This window comes from Triticum urartu, chromosome 2 (assembly GCF_003073215.2).
Source record: "Triticum urartu cultivar G1812 chromosome 2, Tu2.1, whole genome shotgun sequence".
In the NCBI taxonomy this organism is placed as follows: Eukaryota; Viridiplantae; Streptophyta; class Magnoliopsida; order Poales; family Poaceae; genus Triticum; species Triticum urartu.
In genome coordinates this window covers 329,121,990-329,133,384 of record NC_053023.1, presented here as the reverse complement: position 1 = coordinate 329,133,384, position 11,395 = coordinate 329,121,990, and positions in this window count along the sequence as shown.

Sequence of the window (11,395 nt, the reverse complement as noted above, 5' to 3'; positions counted from 1 at the left end):
GTGCGTGGCAACTTGGTCTACCAAGTGGCTGAGGCGATCCTGGACCTCGTCACGATCATCCCGCTCACGCTCCAGCCGGCTCCCCTGACAGCCTATCGTATCTCCCACTTTCTACAGCAACGTCGCCGATGCCTCGAGCATCTTTGTGGTGGACGCCTGCCGCTTTTGAAGCTCCGTGAACTCCCGCACATAATGGAGAAGCATGGCACTCCTCTCCTCCTTGAGCTCACGGAGCTCCACGTCCTTGGCCCTGAGCACCGCATCCTTGGCCTGGAGCTCCTGTGTCAGGCGCCTCACCTCAGAATCCATGATCTGCTGCGCCGCCATGGCACCAGGTAGAAGCAATGGGGAGAGGAAGCAAAGGGGGCGAAACGGTTAAGAGGCAATGCAATCTACGGGAAGGCAGAGGGAGCCAGCCGAGGAGCGGGGAATCTTTAGGTTTTCACCATGGGAAAACACGAGTCGACGACTTCTCACATCAGGGAGCAGTGGGTGGTTTTACAGGCAAAGTCATCGTGACTAATTACTGCCACGCCTGCTCCCGTCAATCAAAAAAATAAAAATCCTGCCACACCTGCTCCCGTCAATCTAAAAATTAAAAATCTTGACGCACCCAAAGACTAGAGCAAAGCCGCGGTGGATATTTAAATTTACCTGCCGACAAGGAGATAAAAAAGGGTGAAAAAACAAATGTGGCCGCGGCCTAGCTAATCGGTCGCACTAGCCCAACTAGCTAGCCACCGTGCTTCACTGATGTACTCGGCAGGGAAGGTGGTCTTTCGTGATTTGACGACTCATTTAGGTGCTTCGGCGCTATGACTGAGGAGGACCCAGAAAATGCGCGGTAGGGCGTCCCATGTCTCGGCAAGGAAGAATATATGCGTGCACCACCCGGGAGGACCCAAAACCGCGCGGTAGGGTGTGCCACGTCTCGGCACGGAGGAAAAATGTGCGTGTAAAAATATACTGTATCAGACGTAGTAGTAGTAGTACCTATGGTTCGACCTCGGGACCCAGCCAGTCGGTCGAAAACACCACACTAGCCACACAACTTCATCATGCTAACGTGGCACGAAGGATAGGTGTGGTTAGCTCCGTCTCAACCAGCCACAACGTCTCTTGTTCTAGGGGACTCTTCTATTTTCCAAGCTTTTTTTTAGTTACAATAAAACCACGGCAAGCTAGCGCCACTCTTGGTGTGTGCCCGTGTGTCTAAAGGTTAGACGATGGAGAGGAGAGAGAGATCGCAGACCTGGGACCCACCAGTAAGTGTGTCAATGGTCATGCATGTGTTGACGAGGCACTCCCTCTACTATACTCAACGTAATACTATATGAAATCAAGTTATGGGACAAAGCCAACAACCGTTGTTGTTTCAGGCTATCGACTTACGCTTTGTAGTCCAGGTTTCCAGTTCGAATCTCATCTTTTAGATTTGTTAGTTTTAGGTCCAAATTTGATCAATGACAAGTGGCCCCCCCGTGTGTTGTTCCGATATTTCAGTGTAAGATGGTTTTTTGAAGAAACACTTTGCGCGGTTAGACAAGTAATGGCACGAGTTACACGTATTTTGCAAGTTTACGAACAAAAAAGACAGCGACATAGATTATCACACCCCCCCCCCCCCCCCCCCCCCCGCAGCTTAGATGTTATGGTGATACGAGTTTTTACATCGTTGGAACTGAGATCCAATGGCTTGGGAGTAGTCTTTGTAATTATGCGCAATTTCCAAACTCTCCAAGGTTTTTTTGCAAATAAAAGATTCAGGCCTCGTGTGTGCCGCTGCATCTTGGATCCAATGGCTCCCCGTTGCTCATATTAGGCGCTCCCCATAGCTTAATTAGCCGCTACGGTGATATGAGCATCTAGGTCGTATGATCTGTGATCAGATGCCACAGGCATAGTACTTGTACTTTCTGCGCAATTCCAAAACTCTCTCAGGCGTATATTGTAAAAACATTCAAACCTCCTACTGTGAGCCGTCAGATCTCCATGAACTCGTATCACCATAGAATCTATGGTGCAGGAGCACCTCATATTCTCCCAAGTGAGAAAACATCTGGTGCTCTCGCAGCTTGGATGGTACGGTGATACACGCTTCGAGGTTGTTTGATCTGAGATCCAATGGCATCGGAGCAGTCTTTGTGCTTGTAAGAACTGGCCAAACGCTTTGGGGGATTTTCTGCAAAAAAACATTCGAACCACCGAGGAGTTGTTGGGTCAAAAATCCAACGTCTCCGAAGAGCTTGTATCACCAAAGCATCTAAGGTGTGGTAGCACATGATATTCTTACATACAGGAGAATATGATGTTCTCCTTCATCTTAGATGCTACGGTGATATGAGCTTCGAGGTCATTGGATATGCGATCCAAGGGCATCTAAGTAGTTTTTGTACAAATTGTGTGCAATTCTCAAACTCATTAAGGTTTCCTGTAAAAATATGGAGACATCATGTGAGCTGCTATATCTCAGATCAACAAGCTCCAAGCAACCCGTATCAGCATATAGCATCTAAGGTGTGGGGGCACATGATATTCTCTCGGGGAGGAGGGGGTGCACAACCAATCGGTGTTTGGGAGGGTGGGGACAAATATAATCTAAACAATCCTAAACAGAGCTTCACAATTTTATCTAGGGTCGAGGGGTTAACCCCCAACAATCTACATAGCTCTGCCTAAACACGACATTTGCATGTACTGTAGTACTAGACTTAATATTCATGTTTCAGTTTCTTGTTCATTTTAAATATTGAATTGAGGACCATGCATGTCTTTCATTTGACTCCCTTCATTCCTAAATATTACTCTTTTTAGAGATTTCAAATGGACTGCCACATACGGATATATATAGACATATTTTAGAGTGTATATCCACTCATTTTGCTCCGTATGTAGTCACTTGTTGAAATCTCTAAAGGACTAATATTTAGGAACGAAAGGAGTATTTTTGAATTCGTGTCATACATGCATGGTTTGGAAAAATAGATGCACTATACTTATTGGATTGCTGTTGTGTTCGTGTGTGTGTGTGGTCGTATGCTTGATATATACAAAGTTTTGTCACAACCATACCGTTCATCTTTTAAATTCGAATTTGCAATGAAAACTTACTAGGGATACCATGAAATTTGAAATCCACATTGAGATCACTAGATCACAAACTCACTCTAATTCAAGAACTCTTCATAAATCAATTACCACGTTGAGATTACTATTTGCAAGGAAAATACGGGCATTGTAATACACATAGATTCGTTCGGCAATTTAAAAGATTCCTTTCATATTCTTTTTTTGCGGGATCCTTTCGTATTCTCGAATAGTAGGACCCAATGGCGTACCAGCCATACCTTGGCTCGTGTTGATCCTAAAAAACGGGCTCGTGTCCTTCTGGTGGCGTGCGTGGTACGCACATTAGCCAACCCCAACCAGTCGAGCCTCCGCGTTTCGAGTCGAAATATCTGGCGGCCAGAATTCCAGCCCTAGGAAATTCCCCTCATGTCCCAGGTCCATAATGACTACCGATGAACAATGGAGGGATGCTTTAGTAACTAGACAATGTTACCTACATGCCGAGCAGGGTTCAATTCCCTCAGTCACTGCTACCAAGGTCAGCCGTCAACTGCATTGCTTAGTACTACTACTGATGAGGACATCCCTACTCCTTTACCATCATTTTCAAATAAAGATGATATTGCACAAGACAAGTCCAATGAAATCAGAATTGGACCAATTACAAGAGCACGTGCAAAACTACTTGAACAAAAGGTGAATTCACTCTTAGTTGAATCTGACATTTATGTTAATCAGAATTTTATATTGCCTAAGTCTTTGCATATTTGTATGATCAGATTTGAAGGGAAGTCAAGCTTGGCACATGGAGATGAAGAATTGCAGCAAGAAGAACTTCTATTGATGTCTAATATCAGCAAGTGCACGAGGGAGGAGAGGGAGGTAGGTGCACAACATAAACAAAAGGAAAATCAGAACCGGACTCGGATTGACAGCCAGGAGGCCCACAATTGATATACGTGAAGAATCCGTGTCCGTGCTCCAAATAAGGCGTTTAAATACAATTTGGAAAGCTTGACTCGTGTGCTTTCCAAATTGTATACTCGCAGCCTGCGATTCGCGGTGACTGAGTCGCAGTCACCAAAACAATACGGCGGTTGTTTCTGCCAGTTTTTCCAGATAGATTCGTTTAAGTTAGGAAAGTTAGAGATAAGTTGGATTTCGACCCCAACACTATGTTGGACATCCAGGGGTCTTTATATACCCTTGTAAGTCGTGGCTTTTAGGGTTATACCATGTTTTGATTAAACTCATATCAGACTGAATTGCTTTAAGCATTCCTCTGTACTCATATTCCTCTTTTCATCGATCAGGAATATTTACCTACACCAAATTTGTTTCGATAGGGTGTATTTGCTACTGAAAGTCAAGTGCTATCTGTCGTTCCACTAGGAATTGGGAGATTGCAGAACCGCTTCGTGGTCGGTGGCTACCTACGCAAGTGTGTGGTGTTGCGAATATCCATAGGGTTGAAGATCTATTGCATTGGCAACGGGGGAACAGCCGGAGAGTTCGAGAGCATCTGACAAGTTATCCTACAAGTTCAACATCGACATCCTCCGCTCACTGAGAAGATCGGGCCACCCCCTTATCAACTACTACACCAACATGAGCACATAATTGAGCCCGTTTGTTCGTGCCTACTAGTACTTGAGTTAATATATACCCCTAAAAAACTTGAGTTAATATATTAGGCAATGCACTGGTGCGGAGGGATTATCCTTTTACTCTGCATATATAACCTATCTGAAGTCTAACTAGGCAAAATGTTTGAGCAAACCCTTTAATAAGAAATACAACGGGAAAGATGTATCGCTTGAAAATTTATTGCATGATGCAGGTTATGATATTGTTTCGAATCCTAGATTTTAAATTTCAGAAAATCCAAAAGTGACCAGAAATTCATGGAACTGAGCATGGTCACGTGATATGGCACAAATATTCCTACGTAATTTTTTTCTTCATTTGAGACAAGCTGCTTATGAGAAGTTGCATAAATGGAGAGCCAAGGTATTTTGGAACAAAGACCTGTCGCGTTAAGGAGAATGCTCTCACTATTGAAACCGTGGGAGTTTACGTGCCGGCACGAGTCCCGCTTCTCATCGGCAAGTGTCGTTCGAGCAAGCGTGTGAGTCGATGGGAGGCGTGCGAGCAGACTGCTGCACCGGCTCACAAGGAGGCGTGCGAGCAGACTACTGCGTGGGCTCACCAGGAGGCGAGCCCTTTGACCAGGCTCTGCCGCCCACCTTCGTGCCAACTGCTCCCACTTTTAATGCCGCCAGCACCGTAGTTTAAAATCAACCCCGCACTACCAGGTATGGCTACAATCTTCTCTCTTCTCCTCTGATTCTCCTGTCGTCTACCTCCATCCAGCCTGACCTAACTGTACTCCATGCCGCATCACGATGGTTTGCCCTTAGTCTTCCAGTTTCCTAAGGAGGTGATACATCTCCAACGTATCTATAATTTATGATTGCTCCATGCTATATTATCTACTGTTTTAGACATTATTGGGCTTTATTATCCACTTTTATATTATTTTTGGGACTAACCTATTAACCGGAGGCCCAGCCCAGAATTACTATTTTTGCCTGTTTTACGGTTTCGAAGAAAAGGAATATCAAACGGAGTCCAAATGGAATGAAACCTTCGGAAACATGATTCTCTCATCAGATAAGATCCAGGAGACTTGGACCCTCCCTCAAGAAAGCCACGAGGTGGTCACGAGGGTAGAGGGCGCCCCCCCAGGGCGCGCCCCCTGTCTCATGGGCCCCTCGAAGCTCCACAGACGTACTACTTCCTCCTATATATATATCCACGTACCCACAAACGATCCGAGACGGAGCCAAAAACCTAATTCCACCGCCGCAACTTTCTGTATCCACGAGATCCCATCTTGGGGCCTGTTCCGGAGCTCCGCCGGAGGGGGCATCGATCACGGAGTGCTTCTACATCATCATCCAAGCCCCTCCGATGAAGTGTGAGTAGTTTACTTCAGACCTACTAGTCCATAGCTAGTAGCTAGATGGCTTCTTCTCTCTTTTTTGATCTCAATACAATGTTCTCCCCCTCTCTTGTGGAGATCTATTCGATGTAATCTTCTTTTTGCGGTGTGTTTGTTGAGACCGATGAATTGTGGGTTTATGATCAAGTCTATCTATGAATAATATTTTAATCTTCGCTGAATTCTTTTATGTATGATTGGTTATCTTTGCAAGTCTCTTCGAATTATCAGTTTGGTTTGGCCTACTACATTGGTTGTTATTGCCATGGGAGAAGTGCTTAGCTTTGGGTTCAATCTTGTGGTGTCCTTTCCTAGTGACATAAGGGGCAGCAAGGCACGTATTGTATTGTTGCCATCGAGGATAACAAGATGGTTTTTTTTATCATACTGCATGAAACTATCCCTCTACATCATGTCATCTTGCTTAAGGCGTTACTCTGTTTTTAACTTAATACTCTAGATGCATGCTGGATAGCAGTCGATGAGTGGAGTAATAGTAGTAGATGCAGAATCGTTTCGGTCTACTTGTCTCGGACGTGATGCCTATATACATGATCATACCTAGATATTCTCATAACTATGCTCAATTCTGTCAATAGCTCAACAGTAATTAGTTCCCCACTGTAGAATACTTATGCTCTTGAGAGAAGCCACTAGTCAAAACCTATGGCCCCCGGGTCTCTTTCTCATCATATCAATCTCCATCACTTTATTATTGCTTTGCTTTGCTTTTACTTTATTTACTTTGCATCTTTATACCAAAAATACCAAAAATACCAAAAATATTATTTATCATCTCTATCAGATCTCACTTTCGTAAGTGACCGTGAAGGGATTGACAACCCCTAAGTGCGTTGGTTGCATTGACCTATTGTTTTTGTGTAGGTACGAGGGACTCGAGCGTAGCCTCCTACTGGATTGATACCTTGGTTCTCAAAAACTGACGAAAATACTTACGCTACTTTGCTGCATCATCCCGTCCTCTTCGGGGAAATCCAACACAGTGCTCAAGAGGTAGCACGAAGAATTTCTGGCGCCGTTGCCGGGGAGTCTGCGCAAAAGTCAACATACCAAGTACCCATCACAATCCCTATCTCCCGCATTACATTATTTGCCATTTGCCTCTCATTTTCCTCTCCCCCACTTCACCCTTTCCGTTTTATTCGCCCTCTCTCTCTCTCTATCCTCCCTCTCCGTTTGCTATTTTGCCCATTTGTTTTTTGTTTGCTCGTGTGTTAGTTTGTTTGCTTGTCATCATGGCTAGTCTCATATCTTCTCTGTTGTCTCCCGAGAATGAAGTTCTAAATTTTAAACAAAGGGAGGGAGAAAATCTAAAAGATGCTTGGTATAGAATTTGCATTGCTCAAAATAGATCTACCAGGAAGCAATCTACTTCAGTTGTTCTCTGCAATTTTTATGTAGGTGTTAATCCTTGGTATAGATATATCCTTGATACCATTACCGGAGGGAATTTCTTGCGTAGCCATACTTTTGATTCTTATAATGCTATGTTAGATTTATTTGGCTCACCACCTCTTTTGGTTAATGGAACTATGTTCACTTTGGAGCATGTTATGCAAAGACTTGGAATTATTGAAAATAAAGTTGCTACTACTGAATTAATTGAAAATCTAGATAAAAATATCCACAATCAAATTACTCAATATGGATCTAAGGTAGGAATGACTTTGAAAAATATTAAGGAAAAGGAACCCATAGTTAATGAAAAGATAAACTTAGATTCTACTAGAATTGATAAACTTGAGGGTATCATTACAAACTTGGGAACCGCTTTTTCTTCCGTAAAGAATACTCCAAGTCCTCCTACTAAAATTGCCAAGCTTATGTATGTTCCTAAAAATAAGGGTGAATCATCTAGTAAGGAAACTGCGGATCTTAAATCTATAAGTATTCATCCCAATCTTTTTGCTATCATTAAGGAACCAATTGCTACAAATGAATTTTTCGATCTTGTGCCTGAGAGTTTGATAATCACTAGAAAGAAAGAAATTCCTAAGGGAAATAGATGCCTCATTGAAGAATTGCCTACCAAAGATAGCAATACCTAGATCTATTCTTGCTTGTTATGCCTAGCTAGGGGCATTAAACGATAGCGCTTGTTGGGAGGCAACCCAATTTTATTTTTATTCCTTGCTTTTTGCTACTATTTAGTAATAAATAAATTATCTAGCCTCTGTTTTTGTTGTGTTTTTTGTGTTTAATTAGTGTTTGTGCCAAGTAGAACCGTTGGGAAGACTTGAGGAAAGTCTTGTTGAACTTGCTGTAAAAAACAGAAACTTTAGCGCTCACGAGAACTGCTGTCATTTTTATTTAGAAAGTGATATTTAGTTAATTGTTTTTGCAGATGATTAATAGATAAATTCCTCACGTCCAGCAGTTTATTTTAGAATTTTTGGGGTTCTAGATCTTGCGCTAGTTACAGATTACTACATAATGTTCTGTTTTTGACAGATTCTGTTTTTCGTGTGTTGTTTGCTTATTTTGATGAATCTATGGCTAGTATAATAGTTTATAATCCATAGAGAAGTTGGAATACATTAGGTTTAACACCCATATAAATAAAGAATGAGTTCATTACAGTACCTTGAAGTGGTATTTTGTTTTCTTTTGCTAACGGAGCTCACGAGTTTTCTACTTTAAGTTTTGTGTTGTGGAGTTTTCAAGTTTTGGGTAAAGATTTGATGGATTATGGAACAAGGAGTGGCAAGAGCCTAAGATTGGCGATGCCCATGGCACCCCCAAGATAATCTAAGGACACCTAAAAGCCAAAGCTTGGGGATGCCCCGGAAGGCATCCCCTCTTTCGTCTACTTCTATCAGTAACTTTACTTGGAGCTATATTTTTATTCACCAAATGATATGTGTTTTGCTTGGAGCGTCTTTTATGATTTGAGTCTTTGCTTATTAGTTTACCACAATCATCCTTTCTGTACACACCTTTTGAGAGAGCCATACATGATTTGGAATTTGATAGAATACTCTATGTACTTCACTTATATCTTTTAGAGGACGGTGGTGGATTTGTTTTATAGAAACTATTGATCTCTCATGCTTCACTTAGATTATTTTGAGAGTCTTAATAGCATGGTAATTTGCTTAAAATCCTAATATGCTTGGTATGCAAGATTAATAATAAAACTTTCGTATGAGTGTGTTGAATACTAGGAAGAAATTGATGCTTGATAATTGTTTTGAGATATGAGGATGGTGATATTAGAGTAATGCTAGTTCAGTAGTTGTGAATTTGAGAAATGCTTGTGTTAAAGTTTGTGATTCCCGTAGCATGCACGTATGGTGAACCGTTATGTGATGAAGTCGGAGCACGATTTATTTATTGATTTTCTTCCTTATGAGTGGCAGTCGGGGACGAGCGATGGTCTTTTCCTACCAATCTATCCCCCTAGGAGCATGCGCATAATACTTTGCTTTGATAACTTCTAGATTTTTGCAATAAGTATATGAGCTCTTTATGACTAATGTTGAGTCCATGTATTATACACACTTTCCTTCCTTCCACCATTGCTAGCCTCTCTAATACCGCGCACTTTTCGCCGGTAGCATACACCCACCAAATACCTTCCTCAAAATAGCCACCATACCTACCTATCATGGCATTTCCATAGCCATTCCGAGATATATTGCCATGCAACTTTCCACCGTTCCGTTTATTACGACACATTCCATCATTGTCATATTGCTAGCATGATCATGTAGTTGACATCGTATTTGTGGCAAAGCCACCGTTCATAATTCTTTCATACATGTCACTCTTGATTCATTGCATATCCCGGTACACCACCGGAGGCATTCATATAGAGTCATATTTTGTTCTAAGAATCGAGTTGTAATTCATGAATTGTAAGTAAATAAAGTGTGATGATCATCATTATTAGAGCATTGTCCTAGTGAGGAAAGGATGATGGAGACTATGATTCCCCCACAAGTCGGGATGAGACTCCGGACAAAAAAAAGAGGCCATAAAAAAAGAGAAAGGCCCAAATAAAAAAATGAGAGAAAAAGAGAGAAGGGACAATGTCACTATCCTTTACCACACTTGTGCTTCAAAGTAGCACCATGATCTTCATGATAGAGAGTCACGCATTATGTCACTTTCATATACTAGTGGGAATTTTCCATTATAGAACTTGGCTTGTATATTCCTGTGATGGGCTTCCTCAAAATGCCCTAGGTCTTCGTGAGCAAGCGAGTTGGATGCACACCCACTTAGTTTCTTTTGAGCTTTCATATACTTATAGCTCTAGTGCATCCGTTGCATGGCAATCCCTACTCACTCACATTGATATCTATTGATGGGCATCTCCATAGCCCGTTAATACGCCTAGTTGATGTGAGACTATCTTCTCCCTTTTTGTCTTCTCCACAACCACCATTCTATTCCACCTATAGTGCTATATCCATGGCTCACGCTCATGTATAGCGTGAAGATCGAAAAAGTTTTGAAAATGTCAAAAGTATGAAACAATTGCTTGGCTTGTCATCGGTGTTGTGCATGATTTAAATACTTTGTGTGGTGAAGATAGAGCATAGCCAGACTAAATGATTTTGTAGGGATAGCTTTCTTTGGCCATGATATTTTGAGAAGACATAATTGCTTTGTTAGTATGCTTGAAGTATTATTATTTTTATATCAATATGAACTTTGTCTTGAATCTTTCAAATCTGAATATTCATACCACAATTAAGAAGATTTACATTGAAATTATGCGAAGTAGCACTCCGCATTAAAAATTCTGTTTTTATCATTTACCTACTCGAGGACGAGCAGGAATTAAGCTTGGGGATGCTTGATACGTCTCCAACGTATCTATAATTTGTGATTGCTCCATGCTATATTATCTACTATTTTAGACATTATTGGGCTTTACAATCCACTTTTATATTATTTTTGGGACTAACCTATTAACCGGAGGCCCAGCCCAGAATTGTTGTTTTTTGCCTGTTTTAGGGTTTCGAAGAAAAGGAATATCAAACGGAGTCCAAACGGAATGAAACCTTCGGAAACGTGATTCTCTCATCAGATAAGATCCAGGAGACTTGGACCCTCCATCAAGAAAGCCACGAGGTGGTCACGAGGGTAGGGGGCGCCCCCCTAGGGCGCACGCCCTGCCTCGTGGGCCCCTCAAAGCTCCACCGACGTACCACTTCCTCCTATATGTATCCACGTACCCCCAAACGGTCGGGGACGGAGCAAAAAACCTAATTCCACTAACGCAACTTTCTGTATCCACGAGATCCTATCTTGGGGCCTGTTCCGGAGCTCCGCCGGAGGGGGCATCGATCA